Here is a 25,969-nt window from a genome sequence, read left to right on the forward strand (position 1 = left end):
GCAGTCCAGCAGTTACAAATCTTGAGTTGTCATTTACTTGTAAATGACAGATTATCTCTATTTTCTCAGGCCTAAGTGATTCTATTAATATCATTACACTTTTGATGTTTCTGAAGTAAGGCTGTCTGTCAAAGCATCCGCACATCCCACAAAGAACAAAAAAAACCAACAAAAAAAAAAAAAAAAAAAAAAAAAACCAAAAAAAAAACAGAAACAAAAAAAAAAGAAAAACAAAAAACACTGTATGTTTTTCACTCTTTTTGACTTAATTGTTTTTAGTCCATTGATTTTTTTTTCCAGTTCCCTGAAGGGAGAATTGTGTAGAGTAGGAATGAGATGATGAGAACTGTAGAAGGTCCAGCACCTCACCAGAGTCACTCCAGTCAGCATCCTGCAGATGAGTTTGGTAGCAGAAACATAGGACAGGAGCAGAAAGGATATCCACAGGGATACCTTTCCTCTCTTAAACTGTTTCGGCTTCTGATGGAGACTTGGAGATGTTTTGGAAGATGCATTTGTCTGGTTGGGTTTGATAGCTGTAGTTAGACTGTTCTTTCTCTGAGCCCGTTCAATCCCTTTTTGAACCAGTCTCTCCATCATGCTGCTGCTGGCTTGCTTTTTCCATAAACTCTCACTCATTAGCGTTGAATTCAGCTTCTTTTTCAGACCATTTAGAAATGGTTGACAAGCACAGATGTAGCACTGTTCCCCCGATGGCCTCTCCATGAGAAAGCAGTCCATTTATTCCTTCATTTGGTCTCTTATCTTTTGACAGTTAATTCAGGAGAGAACATCCACATTCATTCCATGACAGCCTAGTTACTGTAGAAGTCCTTGGAGATGTCTCATCAAAAAGTTTTGTTAACTGAACTACGCTATTTCACTTGGGTCACAGTTATAGCTGTACTCATTGACTCCTCTGTGAGACTTAATTTCCCTCAGAGAAAGCTGTTTTAATCCTTTCTCATGTACCTAATTTACCCATATCTCTATAATTCTATTATTTTTGTAAAACTTCATGAAATTTTCCTGCTACAAACTGCTAACACCCATTTATAGCTTTCCTAGGGCAAAAGCATAGTTCTGGATTATTTTTTTGGTGACTTAAAAAAATACTTTTTACTGTATCTTGCTTTTTTTAATAAATTGTATGAGAAAATAACATATAGAAATTATAAGATAGAAAATTTTTTAATATCAAAATATCTAAGTCAGTAATGGGAAAGTTGCCACACTTGGAGAATGGACATAGGGTAAGATTTTGAAAATTTAATGTATTGATATCTTTTGGTATGACTAACAGTGAGAACCCTACCTCTCCAACATTCAGTTTCATCAATATTTACTGAGGGGAAAGTCAAATAGCTGAGAGAAGGGAAATAAGGAAGAGAAGGAAATATCAGCTCTTTGGGTTTTTCTCCTTAAGAACTTCACTCCTAGTGTACCTTCTGTTCCTATACAGAAAATTCCCAAAGCTTTAGAGAATGGGGGTGACTGTTAGAAACAGGAAAAACATAGTGAGGGTTGTAGAAAGTGAAATAGGTTGTTGTGATGTCCTTGAAACATCAGATATTCCAGACTTTGGAAACTGTTCAGAAACCATCTCTAATGGGAAAGCAAACAGAAACTTGATTCCTTTTTCTTAATTCTGTGCTCTGAGTAAGTGGATGAGCAAGAGGAGAGCAAGAGGAGTCCCAGGAGGGTGCCACAGTAACACTGAGGCACGGTGCTGTGTGAGAGATCAGCCTTGCACACTGATGGTTTGCAGGGTCACTGCTCTCCAGGCATGGGGTGGCTCCAAGGCAAACACTTCATTTTCATTATTTGTCTGGTAAACTATAAAAGAACAAAACAGGTTTAGGTGAGGGTAATTTGAACTTCAACATTGCTCCGCTTCAGAATTGCTTTTATTCTTCTTTTTTGTCCCTCTCATTCTCCTCTCTCCAACTGCTGCTGGTTTTTTCCCTCAGTCACAGCCTGAGTATCTCATTTAGACCATTCCCTGAAGCTAAAATGCAAGGCCTTGCTATCCTGTTCCTGTTCAACTCCCTCCCTGATTTTTTTTTCCTCCAACCTATACAAATAATTGATGCTTCATCCATGTATTCCTTCAAGTCAATCTCAGTGCCCTGCAATCTCTCCACTCGTAAATGCCACAAATGGTTCCTCTTCATTTACTGTCTTTTTGCTGCTTTTAACCGTCAAGGACTCTCTGGTCTCTTCTTCCCTCTTACTCACTGTTGTAATTATATTTTTCTAGTCTATCAATTACACCACTTTCAATGAATTGTTAGTTTGCTATACTAACAAACACCAACTGCTTCTTCCCTATGTCCTTTATGAAACCACTCAGAAGAGACACACAGCAATCCCTGAAAACCTCATAAATCATAAAGTAGGAAGCTTGGAATAGTCAATAATAGTTGGAGTTTAAAAATACTCATTGAATTATTCATTATAATGATAGAGTCAGGGAGAATGTGGGTGGCAAAAGACAAACAGTTGAGAATAAAGACAGAGACTGATTTAAGAGGGTGTGAATGAGGTAATGAATGTCAGATTTGACCTCCTTTCCCTAGCAGTCAGGCTGTCATATAACAGCTCTCTGTAATCTACCTAACTCTGGTCTGTGCACTGTTCATTCCTGTCTCCATATTCCCTGCAGTCCATGCAGGATGCAGACTTTGGTGATCCGTGCACACAAAACCAGGTTTGGAGCTATCAGGAAAACATTTCTTGTGGTTGGAAGCTGAAGTTTGAAAATTCTTGGTACAAATATATGTTGTTCAGGTTGTATCATGGTGGCCAAAATCCCCCTAAACTCTATTCTGTCAGCTTAATTTTTGATCAGCTGAAAGTACTGTGGAAAAGAGAAAAACACAAAGACTTGCAAGACGTTTTCATCTACAATTGTAACCACAAGAAAGGAAATCTGGATGGAGACTGGTCCAAGAGTTGTTATGTCTAATGGGCTCTGGGGCAAGCCTTCAGATGTTCACTGTGGTTACACTGGTTCCTTTTCTTAGAGCTTAAATTGTTAAGACATTGAATCACACTGATCGTCATTTAGGACTCCATTCAGTCTTGAGCGACTTGGACCTTCAGAGACTTTAAACACAGGCAGCACAACTCCCAAAAGATTGCCACACAAAAAGAACATTCTTTCAAATCTGCAAGGACTCTTTTCCTTAGAGTAGGCAACAATGATAAAATCAATATTAATTTTGCATTGCTCAATTCCATTCTCAGGAGAAATGTGCCAGTGCATTCCAGTGTGAAGCCATTTTCATTTTATCATGTTTTAATATCTGTCAGAAAGTTGTAAAAAAAAAAAAATCTCCACATTTCTTTTCTAGTTAGGAAACGAGAGTTAATAACTCACAGCAATGTAACAGAGACTATTCCACCCAGCATAATAAATGAATTAAGATGAGGCATTCTAACCATCTCAATATTATCCTGGATTTACTGACTTCTAAGAGAAGATGCTTAAACAGTTCCTAAAAATAGTGGAACAGGAACATTTCTGAACCTGTGTATAGGAAGTTCAGATAATTGTGCCCTGATCACACAATAAGATGAGATCTACCCTGCCCCACTTCTCCCTCTGAGTTCTGCAAAAAGACACTTGGCTACATGGGCCAGACAGCAGCACTGCTCTCAAGGCATTTAACCAGTGCAGAGCAGCTCTGGCTTGAGTCTTCCCCTCCTCCCAGCACTGCTCAGTGCAGAGAAGAGCATCTGCCCTGATTCTCTCCTGGCCACTGACAAACACGCCCTGGAGCAGTGCAGCATCTGCTCTACACTCCTTCACTGACTGTCTCACTGGGAAACGGGGCTGACTCAGCAGCAAACTTTATTATTAGGATTATTATGGCTGGGAGTTACCAAGTCTGGCAAAGCCCTAGTAAAACAATTCACAGCTGTGCTGCTTCTATATATCTGGTATTAAATGAAAATGTGTTGGTTTACCCTTTTTAATTGAATGCCAACCTTCCACAGTAGATACTGCAAACACCTGTATTAGCAATTTTCTCTTCTATAAACTGGCAACAGAACTTTGAGGGATGCTGGACAGGCCAGAGATTAATACAGTCCAAGCCTGGAAGTAAAATGGATTTTTCAAGGTGATTTTTCAAAGATCACTGGTTCTATTTCCCAAACCCTGCCATACCACAATGAAGTTACTGAAGACATTCAGAGCCAAGAAAGAGACATGATTTTATTTAAAGAAAAAAGTATCTATAGTTTTCCCCTTGCAACATTATCCCTAGTCTCAGGCACAGCTGCTAATAATAAACTCTGCAAAGCAACTATCAGGATTTGAAAGAGAAATTACAAGAAAAGGAATGAAAGGAAGGGAGCCTTCAATGGTTACTTGCTCCCCAAGTGATTTGCATTTGTTTTCAGTCCAGAGAACAGTCAGTAAAATCCAGTAAAGTCACCAAATACATTGTAACCCCTGTGTCTAGTTTCCATGGAGAATATTAAAGTTTAGCTTTGGGGCATTTTCAGCTTCCTAGTAGTAGATGTTTTCATCACTGTCTTCTGTTTTTGAAGATGGAATTTTTTTTTTTTTTCTAGATGACCTTTAATTTCTAAGCAATTCCCTGAATAACAGTCATAATTATTGCAAAACCCTGGCTCCTCGTTTGACAGGTAGTACAAAACAAAGCTGGACACGTGCAGATCAGCACATTGACCAGCACACTGAACACTGTTGAAACTTTAATCTCAGCAACTCTCAAAAGCTTTAGTTAATATACAGTTGCTATGTGACCACAGTTTTCAGACTCCCTGCAGCAAATCCACAGCCTATAGACAAGGAAACACACATCTGTTAAATAAAATGCAGCCACCTACTTTCATTTCTAAAAAATGTCTGCAAATGTCCAATTTCTTTTAAAGGGATTTTAGAAGAGGTGGAAACATGTATTTTAGGATAAAAATCTAGTTTGGCTGAAAGGGAATAAAGAACAAAATTTCCCTTAGGCAAGGTACTCTGTAATGTGTCAGCATCTTGCAAGTTTACATGGTTATGGTCCAGTTCTGGATGCTCTGGGGAGAAAAATTGATCCTGCTGCTCTGGCTGCTCTAACCTCAGGGTACGGAGGAAGGGAAGGAATTATTGACAGTGGAATTATTGAATTATTGACAATGGGGGAGAATAGAAACCCTCCAGCTCTTGCTGCTGGGCATCTTGAAGAGAGTGGGATTAGAAGGATTCTCTGTCCCTTATGTTCTCCAGGAACAGCCTCCTGACATTCTCCAGATTACTGCAGACTTTTTACATGTGAAAGTGGGGCTGCCTTTTTTACCTCCCCATCTGTCAAAGTCTGTTGTGGAAGCTGAAACAGAAAGCTTTTCCCTTTCAGCTCCACGGAGGAATCCCCAGGGAGTCTGCCACATCCTCCTTGCCTCAGCCCTGGGCTCTGTTGTGGCACTCAGAAGGGGCTTTCACACTCCAAGGTCACTGCTATGGTGTCTCCTCCTTCACAGCTAACCACAGTCTTACTTAAAGTGATAATATCATGTTTCTAATCCCCGAGGCTCCTGGCATCCAGAGGAATACTCTCTGTGGGAAGGGCTCTGACTTCAGTAGGGTACAGCCCTACAGATTCCACCCCAGCTGTGCCATGGACCTCTGTGCCAGCCTGTGCTGGGTGCCAGGGAACACCACAGCAAAGAGCACCTACACTTCAGAGGTATTGGATCCCAGCAGGAAAAACACACTGAACAAGAGTGAGGGAGGGGAAACCAGAATCTAAACACTGCCATTCTGTCTCCTCTCACTCTTACTCTATTCGAGCCTAATCATCTTTCAGGATGTTGCATTACAAAAGCAAAATACCTGGAAATCCAGCATGAAACACATCTCCTTTCTGGTGTACGTGATCCCTAGCACAGCCCCAGAGCTTGTTGCTGAAATAGAAATAGAAATTTTCTGTCATAGACCTCCTGGTCTGTTTTACACACTTTTTTTTTTTTTTTTTTTTTTTTTTTTGTCCTAAATAACCCTACCCCCATGTTTTAGGTTTTAATTGTCCCCCACAAGAACACCACAGTTTTCTGCTACAAACTTGGTCTTTCTGCTCTCAGGTTTTTACTGTTCCACTGAGCACTGTGAAGAGAGGCATAATGGACTACTCTTAGGCTTCATCTGGAGATTAAAAAAAAAAAAAAAAAAAAAAAAAAGATGAATGTACCAAAGAGAACAACCTTGAATTTTCTGAATTCGCCACAATACCAAAAAGTCATTTTTAGGAAAGTCTGTCATCATTCAAGGTCCAGCTGAGTTCACACACTGCAATTCACAGAGCTACAGTCATTAAGGGGAAGAATTCCTGCTCTGCTCCTGCTTTAGTGTGAAGTGGCACATTACCATCCCTATGAGCTCCCAAGGGACACATTGCAGACAACCACTCTAGGGGGTTTATTAGACTTCTGATCTGAAATAGAATTACAGTGATAAATAATTTACAGCTATTTGGTGTTGGACTTTTTTTTTATCATTTGAACAATTTCTCTGCTTGTAGTTTACGCAGGATGAAATGCTGCTTCCAATTCCTGTTGTAATTCTTACCAAGTGTTGATGTCCAATTTGAACTATTTAAAATAGAAACTACAATATGTGACCCCCCCCAAATACTGCATTAAGATTTGTCTTCAAACTTTTACAGTTTCTGTTTGTCTTAAATTTCTGTATTGTCTTAAATTTCATTTGTAATGCATAAATCATAAACTAATCATAAACATGATTAGTTTAGCTCCACTAAGAGAAATTGCAATTTAGGAGGACACAGACAAATACAGAGAAGGAATTTTTTAAATCTTTTATTCTCTATCAAAATACATACTTCTAAGATGTTGGGTGGTTTTGCTTTCTGTCTTTTTTTTTTAATGGGATTGAGTCATGATTTTTTAAAACTCCAAATTCAAGAGGAAATTCAGGTTAGCTCTTCGAAAACGCGTGACAAGATTGAAAACAACTGCTCACTGAAGCTCACTTTGCTGCCAAAATGCTGTCTTATGATAAATGTATCGTCTTCTAAAACCATTAATCTGGCTTATATAAAAATATTCTCCAACACTTCTTTATAGGCTCAGAAACGAACTTCACTGTTTTTTGCAAAGAGAGCATTTAGGAACCTACAAGGAAGCCATAAAATAAGGCAATCAAGCCCAAATTTCTTAAAGTTAGAAAAATGACTAAATTGTTTTCAAGACTTGAAAGCTTCTGAGGTAATGGAGGGAATGCAGTAAAAAATCTCACAGGGCAAAAAGGCAAAGGACTAGAGAATAAAGGCTTCTTTGACAGCCCCTGCTTACCTTGCCAGTCTCCTTGAGGGCTGTCACGTGTTTGGAGCCAAGAGACAGATTTTTATCTGTTCCTGACACAGAGCTGAGCAGAAGTGTGCTGTCCCAGAAAACTCAATTTACAATTCATGCTGTTGCTGGGCCAGAGAAAGCTGGCCATAGCTGTGTTCCCGTACATCCAAAAACCACCTCAGCCAAAATGGAAACATCCTGTGGGAAGAGGGTACACTGAACAGCTTGTCACTGCCTCTAACAGCTCCCAGATTTTGTCAGCATGGGAATGCACACACCAGCACTTCTATTTGGTTTCCCCCATCCAAGCAGAAAGACATGCTGCAGCTTCCCTCCTTCGCATTTCCACTCCACGTGAAGCCAGCAGCAAGTTCCTGACACACATTCCCCTTCCCAAACTGACAACAGCTTCCCCCAGTGATGGGAGCACGCTGCTCCCATGTGCACTGTTACAATGCAAGATTACTTTATTCAACCTCCATCCTTTTCCTAAAAAAAATTCGTAACAAAAGTCTAGCAAAGTTCACATTTCCCTTCTGTATCTTCAGAAGTGGCATGCCCTTCTTTGCTCTGAGGTTATTTATGGTGAAATCAAAGACTCCTGCTTTCCTCTGAGTTTCTTCAATGAGCTCCTTCCTGGAAGAAATTTTACAGCCATCATGATTCCCTGGGGTGCAGTATGATCCTAGAAAATTCTTGCAGGTGCCTCTGTGAGATCCAGCATTGAGGTTTCTTGGTTTGATAAATTACTGTCTTAAAATTTGAGACATAATAACCATTCTACCTTTCCAAGGACTTTACAAGTAAGGAGTAAATCACAGTATTGAAGAAAGAGGGTTAAACTAATATATTTTACTTCATATTTGCTGTGGAAATTTCCTATCTCAGAAGTGCTAAAGACAGTAACTCACCAAACCACAGGCTCAGTCACGCATTTAAGTCTGAAGTGTGGTGGGAATTGATCTTCTCAGTCCATATGAGGACACTAAACAACACCCACTGAAAAACCCATCATCAGCACCCTGGAACAGGTCCTGCACAGCATCTTGCCTCTCATGTGTGGAAGCAATCCCTACCATCTAACTTTGCTTTGCTTTGCTTTGAGGCATATCTGAGGTAGAACTTACTGTTTCATAGAATTATTAAGGTTGAAAAAGACCTCTAATACCATTGAGTCTAACATAGCACCACCATGTTACCATTAAGCCATGTCTCCAAGGGCCACATCCACACATTATTTGAACACGTCCAGGAATAGTGATTCCACCACTTTGCCTGTTCCTATGTCCACCTACTCTTTCACTGAAGAAATTTTTGTCAGTATCAATCTAAGTCTCCCCTGTTGAAACTTGAGATCATTTTCTCTAGTTCTGTTACTTGTTACCTGAAGGAAGAGACCAAACACACCCACTCAGGCTGCACCTCAAGGCACGTGACCTGCCTTGGTGTGTGCTCTGAAGCACACCTCTCCTGTATATCAGTGCCAACAGGGGATTGTTCATTTCATCCTCTGATTTCATCATCACTGATAGCAACAGATCTCAGAAAATTATGTGTGATTTAGACAACCACTCCTAGAAACTGTATCTCTTCAACTTTTCAGCCTCTGAGCCTTTTGGAGCAACTTGAGATGTAATTAAGTGTTCAATGCTTTTGCACTTTTTATTATATGTTGATGCTGGTTTTTTTTGTCCTTATGAATTTGCCAATGAAACATGGCACATAGAATTCATGTGTCTTGCTGGGGACAAACTGATTAGAAGATATGTCAGGAAACTACACATTAAAATGTTTCTTACTCAAAAAGCCTAAGAATTTAATGTAAAGAGACTCTATAATGTGTTGTTCTCAGAGGTACTGCTGATAAAACAGGTTTGATTTTATTTGTGCTGAAGCTAGTTAAATGAGAAAAGTTTGATATTGTAGAATCTTGTGATTAAGGGAAATTTGCATCTTTGAAAAGGAAACTTTACTCCTGTAAGTTCAGGTTGTTGGCGTAGGCCTTCAACAACAGAATAGCAAATTGGTCATTTCTTCAGGTACATAACCATCTGTTAGTACAGTGGCATTTTCTAATTTTTTTTTTTTTTATTTCAACCTCCATCTGCTCTTCTTTAGAATGGCTTACCTTCAATCTAAGGGCTTCAAGGCATTGAATAAAAACTGCCTTATTTGCAAAGTCCAAGGAGGGATGTAACAAGCATGGCAACAGCAGTCAAATCCATCTAGGTCTGCCCTGCCTGATGTTTCTACTAGCTCATTTTCGTTAGTCTTATCTAAAGGTTCATATTTTCTTTTTTATCAAATTACAAAGCCTAATTCTTCCTTCAATTTTTTTTTTTAATTTTCCAAACACAGTGATGCTTTTGGTCAAGAAATCTTACTTGGTGGCGATTTTTCCCCAACACAGTATTTATAATGTGACTCTGCATTCAATCAGCTGCCATTGACTCTCCTTAGATATTTCCCAGCAGTCCCATGCCAGACCCCAAAATGGCTCAAGGCTGGAGTTAATATTCTCCCACTTGTTTGACAAAGAGCAGAGGCACTGAATGAATATTCCAAAACAGTTGGCCTAACTAAGGAAACAAAACAACCCATTCCTCATCCCCAGAGTCAAGTGTTTTTTCCCAGGAGGGCTTTAAAAAAATAACAAGAGATTTTTGGGTTTAGTTTTTTCAGGACAAGGATATTCACGCCAACAAAAATAGATAAGGAAATAGAATGCTGTCTACCTCCTTAAGAAGTCAACAATCCCATGAAAATGTATGGCTTACTCAGCTCTTGGTTAATGCCAAGTGAAGCTCGTGGCTCCATAACTGAGAGCTCTGGGCGAAAGCAGGAACCACCTTGCCAGGAGTGTTGTAAATGCTAGGAAAAATGCCATTTTCCCGGAGGAGGCTGCTGCACGTTTTCTGGTCATGTGAGTGCTTACAGTTCAGATCTGTCTATTTATGTTGCCCTGTGACTAATTGCATTATACACACCTTGTGGGGGCCAGCCAGAAGCCCCACAGCCTGTCATCTCTCTAGTAAATCACACTAATCCAAACTGAAATGCCCTTTTCTTTCTGTTTCTTTTCTTAAATGTTCTTTTTTGAAGTATGAACAAAATACCAAGAGAGAGAACTGTCGTAAAGAAGAAATGGTCTTGAGTCACACACCCAGCCAGTTTACAGCAGCGCAGGGCTGCTGCACACAGGTCAGAAAATGCCAGTCTGCACAGGCAAAAGAACCCGGTTCTCCAAGGTCACACAATTCAGGTGATGTTCCAGTACTGTCAGAAAGCTAATGGCTTTTGGATCAAAGTTCACATTCAAAGATGAGATTTGGGATGGCAGCTCTGGGACTCTCCCCATCGCAATTGATTGACTTTTTGAGGTTTTAGTCTCTCTAACTTTACAAAATACTCCAGTTTTGGAAAAGGTTAAGAAAGACAATGAGCAAAAATGCAAAAGAGGAAAAAAAGGTAGCTTCTCTTTGTTTCTTAGGCTATTATTTACTTAGCCATTTTCAGCACTCTCTCAGGGCTGTGGGAATAAACAGGGTTCTGTGTTGATGACTTTTTTGGGCTTTATACTAGAAGCCTCTTCTAAAAACAAGCCAGTGGGCCTTTTTGTGTTCAGCACTGCTTAGTAAGGATGATCCTCAACTCCAACCCTCTCTTTCTGCCCCTGGTGCCATTTTCTTTCAGCCTGTGGCAGGCAAAGTCTGGGCCATCCCCTGCCCAGGTGTGATAGGAAGGCAGCAGACAAAGAGAGAAACACAACAATGGACATACAAACTCCAAGTTCACTGTTTGACTCAAGCAAAACTAGAGCAGGACACCTCCCAGAGCTACCAGCAGGAGCAGTGTCCAATTATTTCTGGTGATTCAGAGCCTGATGCTTCTGCTCTGTCTTGCAGATAGCATGAATGCTCCAGGTAAGACATGAAAAAATATCTCAGAGTACTGGGAGAGGCTTCTGTGTTATTTCTCATAGTGAAAACCAGCAGCCAGCTTTGGTGTAAAGAAAAGTTGGCTACTTTCTGCTTGTGAGCTGTCTCCCAGTTGCCTTCACTCTTTTTTCCCCCATGGGTAAAAAGGACATTATTTCTATGCACTGAACATTAATGATTCATATCTGTAAGGGCTGAACTAGAAAATTTCCTGGAATATACACCTGCCTCCTCTAGAAGGACTAAATGTACCAGCAGTAGGTGGACTTACTCAGGCTCCTCTTAAGCAAGATCTGTGGGTGGTTTTTCAGTCCAGCTGTCAACATGTGACTTATTCTGCACTTAGATCAACTATGTCAATGAAAAGAGTAGGCTTCAAGCCTGCTACTGAATGGAAGGATTATAATAATTACTGTCACTATTAAATATCTTGGAAATGCCAGTGGATAGGCCTAGAGCCCCACATGTCAGCTGAATAAATAAGAGCTTGCTACTCAGGAATGAGAGGTCAAATGCTGCAAAGTGTTTTAGGGTAGTCATTCATGGACAGGAAATGCCTACTGAGATATCAGCCAAAATCACAACTCCCTCCTGGCTCTTTTGAGAATTTCCACCTCTAAAGGAGACCAGGAGCTGCAACCTGTCACACAAGGAACTAGGAAAGTCAAGTTGTAGAGCTGGCAGGCGAACTCTCCCCCGCAGCAGAGTACAAAACTTCTTTGCATCTTGTCATACTAATATAATGCACAAATTTAAAGAGTCCAGGGTTAATTTGTCCCTAAAAGAAACAGGTTGAGGGCATACTCAGTGCCCTGACAAAAGATAACAGGTCAGCAGCCCAGCCCTCTCAGTGCTGAGCTGCTGATTTCACTCTGGCTGCTGATTCAAGCACCCTGGGAGAGAAGGGACAGGCAAACCTGTCTTGGTAACCTCTTACACCTTTGCACTTGGGGTGCACAAGGCACAGCTGACAGTGCCATCGTATCCACTCAAAACAAATACTCCTCTCTAAAGAGAGATGAGAACTAACTGCCTAAATGTGGTCAGTAACTACTTAAAGCTAAAATTTAGGAAGATTTGCTGTTATCAGGCAAAAAAAAAATAGTGACAGCAAACTCACTGGAGACTTAAAATTTTGCTACGTTTTAATAAATAGATGTTATTTATCAATGTAATTTATCAATAAATCTAATTATAAAAGTATAGGTTATGTATATGTAACTAATTATCAATCAGCTAATCTTCCATTAACTTGGTTTTAGTTACTTCCTCTTTAATTAATAGATTTTTACTTTGTTTGCCTATGACAGTAGTGTACTCCACAACCCAGGAGATCACTCCTTATCCCCATCCCCCAGTCTCATTTTTCCTGCTCTGCTTTCCATAGACTTGACATTAAACCTGACTTCTTTCCCTCCTGCTCACCAACTCCTCTTCTAGTGTACCCAGCAGCCAAGGGTTTAATACCACTGGCAGTGGGAGAGTCCTCCCTCAACCACAGGAGTATGACAGGTGGAACAGCAGCAGAGAACAAATGCACTGGCTCAAGCAGAAGGGTGAGGGGCTTTCCATGTTATTTAGGAGAACAGAGCAAGGACAAAGTGGCTGCCAGTAGCTGGGATTGACTGTGGGGTTGGGATCTCTGACTCTCATCCCTCCCAACTCCAGCTGCGGGGGAGAATGATCACCTTTCCTGCTGGAGCACCACAAAGCTCCCTTGGGGAGGCCCAGAAGAGGACCACAGCCAAAGGGCTCACACCAAGTACCACCAAGAAGCACCACATTTTTGTGGGGTGTGATGGGCAAGGAGGGGGAGGGAAACAGGGAGGCATTGCTGTAAGAATCTCATTTTCCCTGCAAGCTGGGGAGACACTGGGTGGTGAAGACATGCCAGTCTGCATTAGTGGGCAGGTAGTCAGGGTCATATACAGAGCAGAAGCAGAAATGCTCTTCAGAAGTGTACTCAGGAATGCTAATTCTCCCTCTGACATCTCTTACACGTGGAATATATGAAGCCTAGAGTCAAACAACCCACAAAAAGCTCTTCTTACCTCTTGCTCTCTTTCACCTCCTCTGAAGGTCCTCTGATCCCCAGGTTGCTCAGGGTTGATGCCATGTGAACGGATTTCCTTCTGCTCTTCTCACCAGGCAAAGTGCTTAACTGCTGCTTAGGAGGCAGATTCAGCTTTGCGGATGTTTCTTTGTTATGCTCACTTATTTTCTACTTATTCAAAACAAATACTGCATTTACCCATCAAATCTTTGCTCTGACCAGATATTTCCTTCACTTCCCAGAGCTCTGTGGGCTTACAGAGTGCAACAGACACTAGAAATTCGGTAACAGGCTGCTCACAGTTTCTGCATTTCTGATGCTGTATTGAGTCATCTCAGCAAACATAATGATACCAACACTGTGAACACAAAAGTGCCCTCTCAAGAGCCTTGTATTAATAATTTCTGCTGTCAGGAATACTATTTTAATCCTTTCTACCCTTACAGAGATGCCAGACTTGCAAGTCCCTTAAAAAAAGAGATAATATCACAGTTTAAACATCTTATTAAAGTTAAATGAAGGATGATGAGTATAAACAACTCATGTAGTGAAAAGACCAGCATAAAAAGTTGACAAGCAGAAAAAGGAATTGGAAAGATTAATTTGTCAGGATGCAAGTCTGGTACTAAGTCCTTGAGATGCAGCATCTTGTATTCAAGGATGCCTCAAAAAGTGGTTTGGCTCTCGGAATATTAAATGTTACTCAAATTGTACAGGAAAGACCTACACTGTTTAAATTAACACCATAACACTCTAAGAATCTCTATCCACCTGTTATTTCTTCTGTCAACGCTCATACTTCTGCATTCAGTACATTGAAATGTAGGGACAACCAGGAGAATCAATTTGAATAAATATTTTAAGTGAAGTTATTGAATAGTAATAAAATCCTGAGTGGTCACTCTTGGAAGCAGAATGTCTGAATTTCACTTTAGCTTACTTTTTTTGTAAAAAGTTAGGATGTTCGGGTTTTTTTATTTTGAGGGGTTTGGATATTTGGTTGAGGGTTAATCAGAAAATGTCCAAAAGAAACTTACTAGAGGAAATCCCTATTTCTCATTACTAATTTTTTGTTTTTATCAAACTTTATGATTTGGTCTCAGGTTATATATCGAAGTACTGGGATTTGTTCAGAACGAGTTCACAAACAGAGTTCATTATTAGTATATATACTTTTGCATAATTCATATGTCTTTTAAAATTTACCAGTTTCCAGATGGATGGTCAGCACCACCCTGCTCTGAACAAATTGTGCTATTTCTTTGCAAGCACTCCTCCGATGCATTGATTCTAGTTTGATCTGGATTGAGAATTTCCTGATGGAAACTAAACATGTAATAACACAGTCTTGCTATAGTCATTTTTCTCATAAAAATCACTCCTTTCAGAAGCAGCAAAGAAAACTAAGTACTGCAGCAAATGAACCATGCAAAAATATTTCTGCTCTACACTGATGACAGGAAGCATTTAAAACAGCTTTAAATTGTTTATTGTATGGGCATAATGGCACATGGGGCAATTACTCCAGTCTGAGATCTCCTTTGAGGCTGTATTATTTATTATTATTTGAAGATTTGGGGAGCATCTCTTTCTGTGGTGGTCAGGTGCTTATTTGCTCATTAAAGTTAATAAATTACATTCACTTAGAAATAACAGCCCACAATGCTTGCAATTGTAGATATAGACATTTCATCAGATTGAACAGAGAAACACATCAAGCCAATAATCAGGTTAAACCTTAAACTCAGCATCCTATCTACAGCCCAAAGTCTTGATAGACTCAAATGTTGTCAGAGAATTTGAGAACACAGAGTTGCAGTTCACTGGCTGCTGCAGTCAGCATTTTGTGCTGGCTGGGATAGCAAGCTTAGAGCTGAACTAGCAGGGACAGTGTTATGCCTTAAATAACAGGTCTAGGCCCAGTCTAAAAGGCTTTTTTCTTACATAACAACTTGGCAGGGACCCCCACTGGGACTAATGTAGTTTTGTGCAGGAAACCAGATATCCTCTGATTTGAAGCTCTTTGCAGGTTACAGACTTTGCTTTACATAAATGGATCAAACCATAGAACACCCTTAACTTCTGCTGCCTAGAGCCCTAAAGGCCTTGACAGAGATGTTGAGGGCCTTCTGAGAATCTGAACCAATGTTCTCACCCACCAAAAATGTGGATTTAACAGAAATGGGATCATGGGATAATAGATCAAGCACGGAAGCCCTGAGGCACTTCTGTGAGGCAGGTAAAGGGGCCTTTGAGAACATTGTAAGGAATAAGCTAAAATCAAAGTCTTCCTCCTTGTAAATGCAATCGAACAGTCCCAGAACCAACCCAGAAGGCCATGCAGCAGACAAGTGATGGATTTGGCCTCAGGCCACACAACCACTCTTGCATGACAGGCTGAGCCGAGATGTTATCTCCTCCCCTGGTTTTGAGAAGGAAAGCTCTTAAAAATTCATTGAGCTATAAAGTGAGCAGAAGAGATGGGCTAGTGATTAGGAAACTCACCTGGGAGTGAAAAATCCTGGGTAGCACACTGTGCTTTAAGGTCCTTGGAAGGAAAAGTGTTTAAGAGAAATCCTTAGACAGCTACATCTAAGGCTATCCAGGGTCTTCAGGTCTATGAAACATTTATTAATGCAAAAGCTGTCAAAACATCACGATGAAAATGAATGCTAACTAAATAATTCACCACATATATTTTCCTGCTAATTAAAGATTATAATCAAAAGTGGTAATGATTTTTGCAATCATGAGTTAAGTGTCTGGAAGGAAAAAGAACTCTCAAAGGATTTTTAGTGGAATCAGTTCTAGGGTGTTGAAATAAGGTTGAAAGAAACAGAACATAAACAAGTGATAATTAATCAGGCATGCTGATAGCTCAGTATCTACATTTTCACAAAATTCCAGGCAGTTCTGTCATTCCCTGTGCAAAAGCTCCTTCATATACCATGTGACCCCAAATAAATTTTGTCTTATTTTATGAGTTTCCAAAGCTGGGAAAGGATCTGATCATAGATCAGACATTCAAGGCTAATAATACTTTTTAACAGCAACCCAGTTTAAAATGAAAATAAATAAAAGATTTCTTTGACTGTCTGAAGTGGTATCTAGCTACCAAAGAAAAGAGCTCCTCTTTTGATTTAATTAGACATACCATCACCCTACAAAATAGCCTTGTAAGAGAAGGGCAAGGTCAGAGGAAGCCTGAAAATAAAAGGCATGTCTCTCCTTATCTTTGGCAGAGTCTGTTGGGGTAATTGCATCCAGTGGCCATGAAGAAAACAATAGGGCTGTTAATAATTGCAGTGATTCACCCTTGAATTCCTCCTAAGATATAACCTGGCAATAGCACAAAGTATCTGTTGGTACCAGGTGTAATCCATGATGAAATCCTGTGTGCTCCACAGAAGGAGGTAGAACATTCTCTCTCCTTTGAATCTATAAGCAAGGCTATTGTGAAATGCAGCATTGCAATTCAGCTCACTTAAGAATGTGTCAAATGGATCCTGATTCACTTGATGGGTTATGATAATTAATGATTTTAGGCTTTAAAAAATGAGTGAAATCCATTTTATCTGTCTATATCTGTATGCTTCATGCAAGGTTAAGATTTCTGTGCAGGAGAGAGAGATAACATCAATTCACATTTATAGGGGCAAATCAGAAGTCCCCTGAGAGATCCAAACTCATATCCCCTTGTGGTCCCTTAGTCCACCCACATCCCCATTTGTCCTGGGGTCCTTCCTGGCAATGCACACAACTCCTTGTCTGTGGAGAGCCTGACTCTGAAGGACAACCACACTCTGCACAAGACAGAGTTTTCCAAAACTCTCGTACCTACAGCTGAGAGGAAATTGTATGTATCCAGAACAGTTATCCAAGTGGTCCTTGGAACATAAACCCAAACAGTGGTTTCAGCCACCTATGCCTGCAAACATCTTCTGGCACCTCCAGAGCCAAGGTCCCCAGACAGAAGGGAAGTGTCACACAGAGAAAAACAAAAAAGAAGCTAGATAACTTTCTTTGTTGTACTGTTTTCTATACTATTTCTTTCCAACTGTTTACAAATAAAGACACTTAAAAGAGTACTTAAGTTTAGTTTGTGTATGATTAAAAGATTACAAAGAACTCGTATACAACAAGTTATGTAAAGTCCTAATGAAAGTAAATTCAAAAATTCATCTTGTCATAAAGAATATGGAAAAAAATAACAGTCATCTTTTCTGGCTTTTTGCTTCGTTTGTGTTTGATTAAGAAAAGAAAAATTGTTTTACATGAAGGAAATTATAATTTACTCTTCTGCAAAAGCATTTCCTTCTAAGTCGTTCAAGATGAACTACAATTGAAATGCTAAATAAAGTGGAAAAAAAGGATTAAAATTAGCAGAATGAAAAAAATGTTGAGATACAGGAAGAATATTTGACTGCATGTTTTAAGCTTACTTATCAATTAATACTTTAGAACCAGAATGTATCAAATAGGAAATTTTTCTTGCTAAAAATCAACGAAATGGTATGCATTATGTCAAAGTAAGATATTTTTCAGGTGTTTGAATATCTCAATGTCTAAAAGTTAAAAATGGACCTGATCTGAATGTGTTAGAGATTGACTTCCCTATTTCAAGAATCTAGTGTCCTCATCTCTACCCATGTGAAATGAATACAAATCACTGCTGAGAAAACAGACTTTCAAAATGCTTTGGGAGAAAAACTGTTCTGGAAAGGATCTCAAGATGTCACTAGATTGTTAAGGCAAGATCAACTCTACTTGAATTATGCCTTACTGATGTTTGTCCTACTTTAAAATGTTCTCAGTAAAGTTTCAGTGATGGAATTAATCAATAATAATGGCAGAAGGATGGGGAAAGTTTACTAATTTTAATTATGGCTTAATTGTTTTGAAACATTAATAATTTTATTGCCTATAATCTTGATGGAAAGATGCACCCAGGGAATTTCTAGAAGATATTAATTGTGTTTTCATCGCACCGTTGCACTGATTTGCAGAGGTGAAACAGTCTCTCAGTTACAAGGATGAAAACCTGATTTATTTCCTGATTAGTCCTGATTCCTCTCACTACGATATTAAAGGCACAGTGTGGTGGTTGGCAGGCCATTCCTTCCCAAGGCACAATCTCCTTGCATCAGCCCTGAGTCAAAGGAGCAGGAAAGGACCCTGCCGACCCACAAAGGTCTGAGTCATTGAACCTGCAACAGGAACATCCCACAAATGCCATAAGAGTAACAGCAATTCTTCCCTGCAAAGCCTGTCTCATCTCTGCATCCCTTGTAGACACTGGCACTCCCATTCACACACTGACTGGGCTGCAGAATCAATGCCACAGCAAAAAATGTTTTTAAGGCATTTTGTGAGCAAGGAAGCAATGTCTAACCTTTCACTCATTCCACAGGAAAAGGCAGCAAGTATTTTCCTTCATGTGATTCATTTGGGGTGCTCAAGGTCAGACATTTCCAGGGTCAGATTATTTTATCTTAACTAAGGATCAGTATTTGCAGGTTAAAAGAGATTTACTGTCACCTAGTAAAAATAGAAGGTTGAAGGAAAAAATCTCAGCGTGGAGGCTGATTGCACTGATGTTGTTGGTAGTTAGGGTGTACTCAAACCCACTACAGAGATGAAGTTACACATTTCCATTTAATAGTCTTTAAAAATACTACCGTGGTTGGGGGGGTGGGGGGGAGCACTGCTGCCTGCACAGATGTTGTTCTGCTGCTATTCACCTTCACATAGGTAAATTTATTTTAAGGGGTCTTTTGTATTTTTAATGATTGGGTGAGGGTTTTTTTTTCCCGTGGGAAATAGCTTTTAGGAAGTTGCAAATTGTCCAGTTCCTTGACTGAATAGTAAATGTTTCCCCCCTTAAATTCAGAGAACAATTTTCTGCCTACTCTGCTGCTGCCATTGGAGCACTGTCCTTGTCATGGCTGGGATTTACTCTCTTCCTGACACCAGCAGTACTTTTTGCTTTCTCAAAAGGAAGGTGCTGATCAAATTCCATTGTCAAAGACTTTCCCCAGATTACCATTTCACCCTCAGTGCCTCCTCCCAGCATCCCACAGATCTTTAACTCAAAGCAATCCACCTCCTTCCTGGAAGAGGGATTCTTTTTTTCTACTGTTTTACCAGATGAAAGTTGAGGACAGGTCTTTGAGGATGACATAGGAGGTTAGGTGAGAGAGGCTGGTAAGCCTGCAGCTTGCAATCAGGGAGTAAAGTTGTGGGAGAGGAGTGAGTTAAACAAAATCCTAGCATTTCATGGATGATTCTCCATGTTCTAATGTAAGTCTCTCTCCTCTTTCTCAAGCAGAAGCAGGCAGTGGTGGGACCTTCAGAAAGGAGGTCTCATTCCCCCTTCTGGAACTGGGTTACAGTAGTGATGCACAGAAAGACATAGAGCTGGCTTTCATGGCCTGGAAACAGTTTATCTGAAAATGCTCTTACTCTAATGCATAATGTTTTACTTAAAGCAGTCGTCCAGTCTTTTAATTACCTCTTTCATTACTTCCTAGGGAACTAACTGCAGGCCAAATCACATTCATTGAATTTAAATTGCTTGGATCTGAGAGACCTTTTCTTCTGGGCTTTTCAGAGGTCTGGTACTGGCTGTGGAAGTTATCTGGTAAGAAATTTGGTGTGTTTCCCAGGAACCATACCTTCAGATTGCTGTGGCTCTTTTACACTTGATCATTAGATGAAGGCAGCAGAATCAAATGTAGAATTCAGCTTGACACTTGTGTGTAAGCAGGGTCTTCAATAGTGGGTCTGTCCATTGTAAATGGACATTTCCTTTTGTTTTCATGAAATCTCCTGTACCTTCATTCTCTCCTCAGCTACAATCTCCACTCCAAATTGCTATTGATCTCAAATCTCATCAGTGTGCATGGTTCCTCCTCCTGAATGGCAAGTGGTTGAACAGTTTATGGATGCTGAGTTTGAATTCAGTGACTGCAAAATGTGGAGAGAGATCTCCTGTCTTAAGACAAAGTTTGGAGGGCACTTCGGTCTCTTGTTGCTGAAGTGATGGAATCTGGAGTGTCTAGAAACACATCAGCTTTTCGGTCATTCTACCACTCCAGATGTCTACATGTCACACTTGTGTTAAACACAACGACTGTGCAAAGGGACACCATGTCTCAGGAAGTAGGAACATCTTCTAATTTCCATCATTCTCCTTGTTTTGCAGTGATTTCCTTTTTGGCTTAATGCAAGGGAGCAGCAAAGAAAGTTTATAATCTGATTGAGGTGTGACCAGTGTCTCTTGCTTGACGTACAGAACAGTTCAGTCTGTCCCCAGAGCTGGTCAGTTCAAACTCTGCATTCAGAACATTATTGATAGAAAAGCATGCTTCTCATGTAGGCAGCTATTACTACCCAATGCTATTATTACAGGCAAATCTTAACCCAGCAAAAATCCCAGTGAGGAGATGGTTTAAAATGGCCAATTCCTTTGCAAAGGTATAAATCTCAGCAGTCAGTGCAGACATAAATTCATAAACATATACACACAAACAAATAAAAAATAAAATTTTAAAAAAGGCAAAGAGACTTCACTATTTACCTGCAAAAATGGTGAAAAAGATGCCTGAAGGAAAGGATTTGTACTCATGTGATGTGATTGTAGAGAAGGAGCAGGAGGGTCAGAGGAGGCAGCAGGAGGTATCAACTCCTCCTCCTCTTCATAAAAGAAGGCAAAGCTGAAGTTCTCAGGAACAGTGAAAAGATTCTTGATGATTTTATAAGCAAAGTGGAAGAATAAATAAGTAAAAGTGCTGGTGTCTTGAAAGGTTCTCAGGCAGCAGCCCCTGCTGCTTAGCCTGATGCTATGCCATTAATATGGAAAGCTTGCAACACATCCTGTGGCACTCCACTGGCAGAAGGCAACCTCCCAGCAGCCGGCCTTGAGCAGCCAAGGATCAGCTCAGTGATTCTGGGGAGCTGACAAACATCCCCAGCCCAGCAGGAGTCCCTTGCTGAAGGAAGGGAGAGCAGCAGGGAGTGCAGGCTGCAGCAAGGCTGCCTTCAGGAAGCACATGCCATCAGCTGCTGGCACGTGATGTCTGTAAGTGAGCTGGGATGCTGGCAATGGGTGTTTCTGTATCTCACAGCCAGCAAAATAAGTGGGGTTTGGAGTAGATTGGGGGTAAGTGGGGTTGAACCTCCTTGCATGAGGCACACAGTGATTTAGGGAATTTTATTAAATTTTTTGAGGTATCCTACTCACAAGCAAAATTTGTGCCTTAAATCCAGTTTGTCTCTCAGCCACATGCAGCTCTTGCAGATTTCAGGACTGAAATTCTGAATGCTGGTGGAAAAAAACTTGGCTTACAGAACAATAACACCATCACCATTCAGTGGTAAATCATTACAAGAGTCTGACATGACCCTTCACTGGGTCATGGCTCTGAAATAAAGCATTAAACATTTCTCACTGTTCACTCGAATTAACAAAAGCAAGGGAGACTGTAGAGGCTGAAGTTAACAACAGCTGAAATAATTCTTGTTGTATAGACCCAGACCCAAGTAATGTAGGCACTTGGCTCTGATGAAATCATCTCTGTGATGTAAGTGAAGTCTGTAGAGTTATGCTATCATGTCTGACATGAATTCTTACACCTCTCCATGTGCAAACTGAAAGCCATGCTAGGGAAATAGAAAGTTCCCCTGTGGACTGTAATGATAACAAAGAAAAGAGATTGGCCCTGAGGCACTTGCCCCTCCAAATGATTGCTCATTTGAAGTATTGTATTGACAGAGTTCCCTCATTCCCCACTTAGAAACCTCAGGTCAGACCTTATTTTAGAAGGTGAATTGGAGGTTGTTTTAAAAGGTGAGCTCTGACATGACTTTATTGTCTGAAGCCTGAGAAAAGACAGGTTTGCAAACACTGCCATAGTGCTTTCTTAGGCAGAGACGGGTCTTTTGCTTCCCAGAAGCATAATGTGGTTGGTCTCCTGAATGCAAGATAAAACAGAAATCTAAACTGGCTGAGAGAAGAAATTGCATTAGTGTAATTAGAAGTGTTCAGAGAACCTCTTCTGATTCTCTAGGTACATGAGAGGACAGAGTAGGAAACAGAAAGCAGGAACAGGAGGGTGTTCAGCTTCTGGGTAATATGCTACACTGTTCCCTGAATAAGACAAAGGTGGAAGATGCTGCTTTGCAAGGCAGCAGAGGAAAGCAGTGGTATGAATTTCCCTCCCCCAGATATTTAATTGCACACCAGCAAGAACCAACTGAGTCAGTCAGTTCTCAAAACAGTACAACTCCAAAGACTTACATACAGAGGGCGTCTATCTCCTTAAAATCACACCCTTGGAGATGGAAATGATTTGATTCTTTTTCATTTAAATTCCTTTCAAGGGGAATGTTGCCAGCTCCCATAGACCTAGTGTTTACTGAGAAATTAAAGTTGTCATTTTTAGTCTCTCAAATGTCAGTGAAAGTTAAGGAAAAGGCTGGTTTGTTTATATTTTTAGCATGATGGTGGAGAGTAGCCAGCATTAAAAAGTTAATCTTTCCTACTCTTTCTCACATTGCATGATGAAAATTGAAATAAAATAGATTTATCTCCAGGAAGAGATGTAAGATTTTGTCAAATGAGCACAGTATCCAGGTCATTAAGATGTCCTCAGTGACTGCCAGTGACAGCAAAAATTCATGAAGAGTGCATGTACTTTGAGCATATCCAGAGAGAGATGAGTCCATCCGTTTAGTAACTGTGCTTTACGGTCTGCTGGAGCATGAACTGCCCTTTGCAGTGTCACAGAGACAAATCCCCTGCATAACCCCCACTGGATTATGCCAAGACATCTGAACATTGGAAGCCTCAGCACAGATCATCAGCTCTCAATGACTGGCATAAGAGAAGGCCTCTCTGAACCTCAGAGACTGGCTAAATGCAGCCCTGCAACCCAAAGAAGCACCTGCCCATCCTTTTTGCAATCTGTATCATCTGCGTGCCGGGCTCCAGCTTAGATAATTTAACTGAATAAATATTTCACCAGCCTTTTTTCTTAGAGGAGGGGTGACCTGTCCCAACTCACAGGGAGGGCAGTGAAATATGACACTAATCTAAGCAATGCAATTCTCTAGATGTTGGGGTGGGAGGGGGCACTAGTGGATAGATTAAGAAGCTCATTAAGTCCTTATTCAGAATTTTAACTCCCTTTTAAAAAAATACCTTCAGAAGCTACTTTTAAAGTCACTTAAAGGAAGAAATTGCAAAAGAAAAGCAAGACTGAAAGTGTATTATTCTGAAGGAATATTGGTAAATTTTAGTTCATTAATGCCTTATATTTTGAAGGACTGCTATGTCTTTGAGAGTTGAGGTACAACCTGTGCACCAGAATCCTTTCATCTGCTAACCCAATGCAACAGTTTGACTGCATTCATCTATTACAAATGAGGCTTTAGGCTTAAAAGTAAGGAAAATTAATATCTACAATGGAAACTCCATTGGACATCAGGAGTCCATGGACACAATCCCCTGCATTGATGGCTCTTATAGCAATCCAGAGACACCCAGGTGTGAGACAGTACTGTTCTGTGTCCAAAATTATTAAGAAACTATAGGATCCATCAGAAAAAAAAAAAAAAAAAAAAAAAAAAAGAAATGTTGCTTGGTGAACTGTAACAATTCAAGCTGTTTAACTTCCATCCTGAATCTTTCTTGGAGACCTGCCAGAATCTCTTGGTATCACAGTTAGTCAAAATGTTTGGGTAGAGGAAAAGATGCACATAGTCCTTGCTTACAATATAAACAATATATGTTTTGTAAGCAAGGTTTCCTCATGATGATTGAATGATTAAACTAAGAGAAGAAGCAGATGCAACAGATATAAACATTATGTATTTTAGAGGCTGAGATATCCTGCCTTGTGCACTGGAGTCGCTGTGATGAGATTGAAGAGTTTTCTTTTGCAAAGAAAAGATCCTGATCCAAGCAAAGAAGAAACTGAAGGCTGAAGCAACAATTACCTTCTGGGGTAGTAGGTTTTTAGTTGCCTGGCAGATTGCAACATCTTCCCATCAAAGTGCATCCATGGGGAGAGATTTTCATGCAGTGCTTTCACATTCTACCTACATTCTCCCTGTCTGGCTTTACCAGTAACTCCTGAATTAATTATTTTTAGGGAACTCACAGAAACTCCATTTAAAATGGGACCCTGATTTATCTTTGCTCCACCTTCCTGCTGTGCTTCTGGATTCTGGGATGATTTGGTTGTCTTGATATCAACAAACAGTTTTGGATGCAACACGTTTCTCATTTTCATAAATAAGGATTTCCACAGATCTGGAAAGAGTTAGCTAATCCAAGTCCTTATTCAGGCACACTTGCTTGCTTGAACTGTATGTTGGGTACTTAGTTATATACCTTGGACATACATATATTGATACCTTTGCAGTCTTGGTCCCATGATGATCCTCCCCAGTTCTGCTGGTGAAGCCCATTGTGAAATAGAGAAAAAATGTGGCAGAAGGAGCTCTCTCTTCTGCAGGAAGAGAACAGTACAGAAAAATAGAGAAGGTTACAGCTGCATCAGCAAAACTGTATACTAAATTTCCAAAACCTTTTCACTATGGCCATTTACACAGGACTGACTCCTTGCATAAAACATGAAGCTATCCTTGCAACAGACTTCTGTCATAACATGGATAGAGACAAAAACAAACTTATCTGCTTGATCACTAGCAGAGTTTAGTTTCAGCATAAAGATTGAAAGAATGCGGATCTCTTCACTGGGAACAAGGGAATTTTTTGATCAGTGGGTTGGTTTTAATAACAATAACAGTTTAATAATTATATTTCACTATAAGCAATTTCTATTATTATATATATATTATAATATAGAGAACATATCAATAATATTTAATAGTATGTATTATTAATGTATTGTACTATATATTAGTATTTGTGTCATATATAATATTATAATATAACATAATATAATATTATAGTATTATAATATTATACTATTATAATATTATTATTATATTATGTTATATTATATTATATTATATTATATTATTTATTATATTATTCAATATATTTGCTGGTTTTGTTAGCATTATTAGTGGTGGTAGTGGTTGGTTGTTTTCTTTTCTCCCTTTTAAGTGAAAATGCTTCAGGAAAAAGCAAAGGTATGGAAAGACACAAAACAAGGGTCTGGTGAATGTTCTGCTTTCTTCCACCCATGATAAACAGGCGAGTTTACTGTGCAGGGTTTTGCTGAGTGAGACCCAAATAGCTTTGGAGTCTTGGGTCATCTGTGTAGCTCAGTGGTTCATCGAGGCCGTGGTGATGTGTGCAGGCTCATGTTGCCTTGTTGAGTTTGGGGTCTGTACTTCACACCAGTGCTGCACCAAGACTCTTTGGCAACTCTGCCTATACAAAGCATGCAGAGCGACAGTCCCTGTCCCTGGTTCTAGATCCTCTGGGAGGACTTTGGGAACATTGTTGCTGATGTCTGTGGGAGCAGGATCACGTCCTGTGACCTTACCAAGTTTCCTATGCTTCTCATTCTCCCCTCATTTAAAAGCCACTTATGAGATTTAACTCAAACTTTCCAAATAATTTCGTTTTTAAATATAACCAAGCCTGGGAAAATTTCTTTTACAATGAGAAATT

The 25,969-nt window shown here is 40.0% G+C and overlaps 1 long non-coding RNA gene across 1 annotated transcript in view; it reads right to left on the bottom strand.

Moving 5' to 3' along the window:
- Positions 1–212: 212 nt before the first annotated feature.
- The window catches only part of LOC128791840 (uncharacterized), a 35,005-nt gene continuing 9,248 nt past the window's right edge, over positions 213–25,969 (bottom strand). The window contains exons 3-7 of the long non-coding RNA XR_008432173.1: positions 24,739–24,833; positions 13,319–13,431; positions 7,330–7,527; positions 5,852–5,922; positions 213–1,836 (exon numbers count right to left, since the gene is read on the bottom strand). This is a non-coding gene — a long non-coding RNA (uncharacterized LOC128791840). The remainder of the gene's footprint in view (positions 1,837–5,851; positions 5,923–7,329; positions 7,528–13,318; positions 13,432–24,738; positions 24,834–25,969) is intronic.

Source organism: Vidua chalybeata, chromosome 8, assembly GCF_026979565.1.
Source record: "Vidua chalybeata isolate OUT-0048 chromosome 8, bVidCha1 merged haplotype, whole genome shotgun sequence".
NCBI classification, from domain to species: Eukaryota; Metazoa; Chordata; class Aves; order Passeriformes; family Viduidae; genus Vidua; species Vidua chalybeata.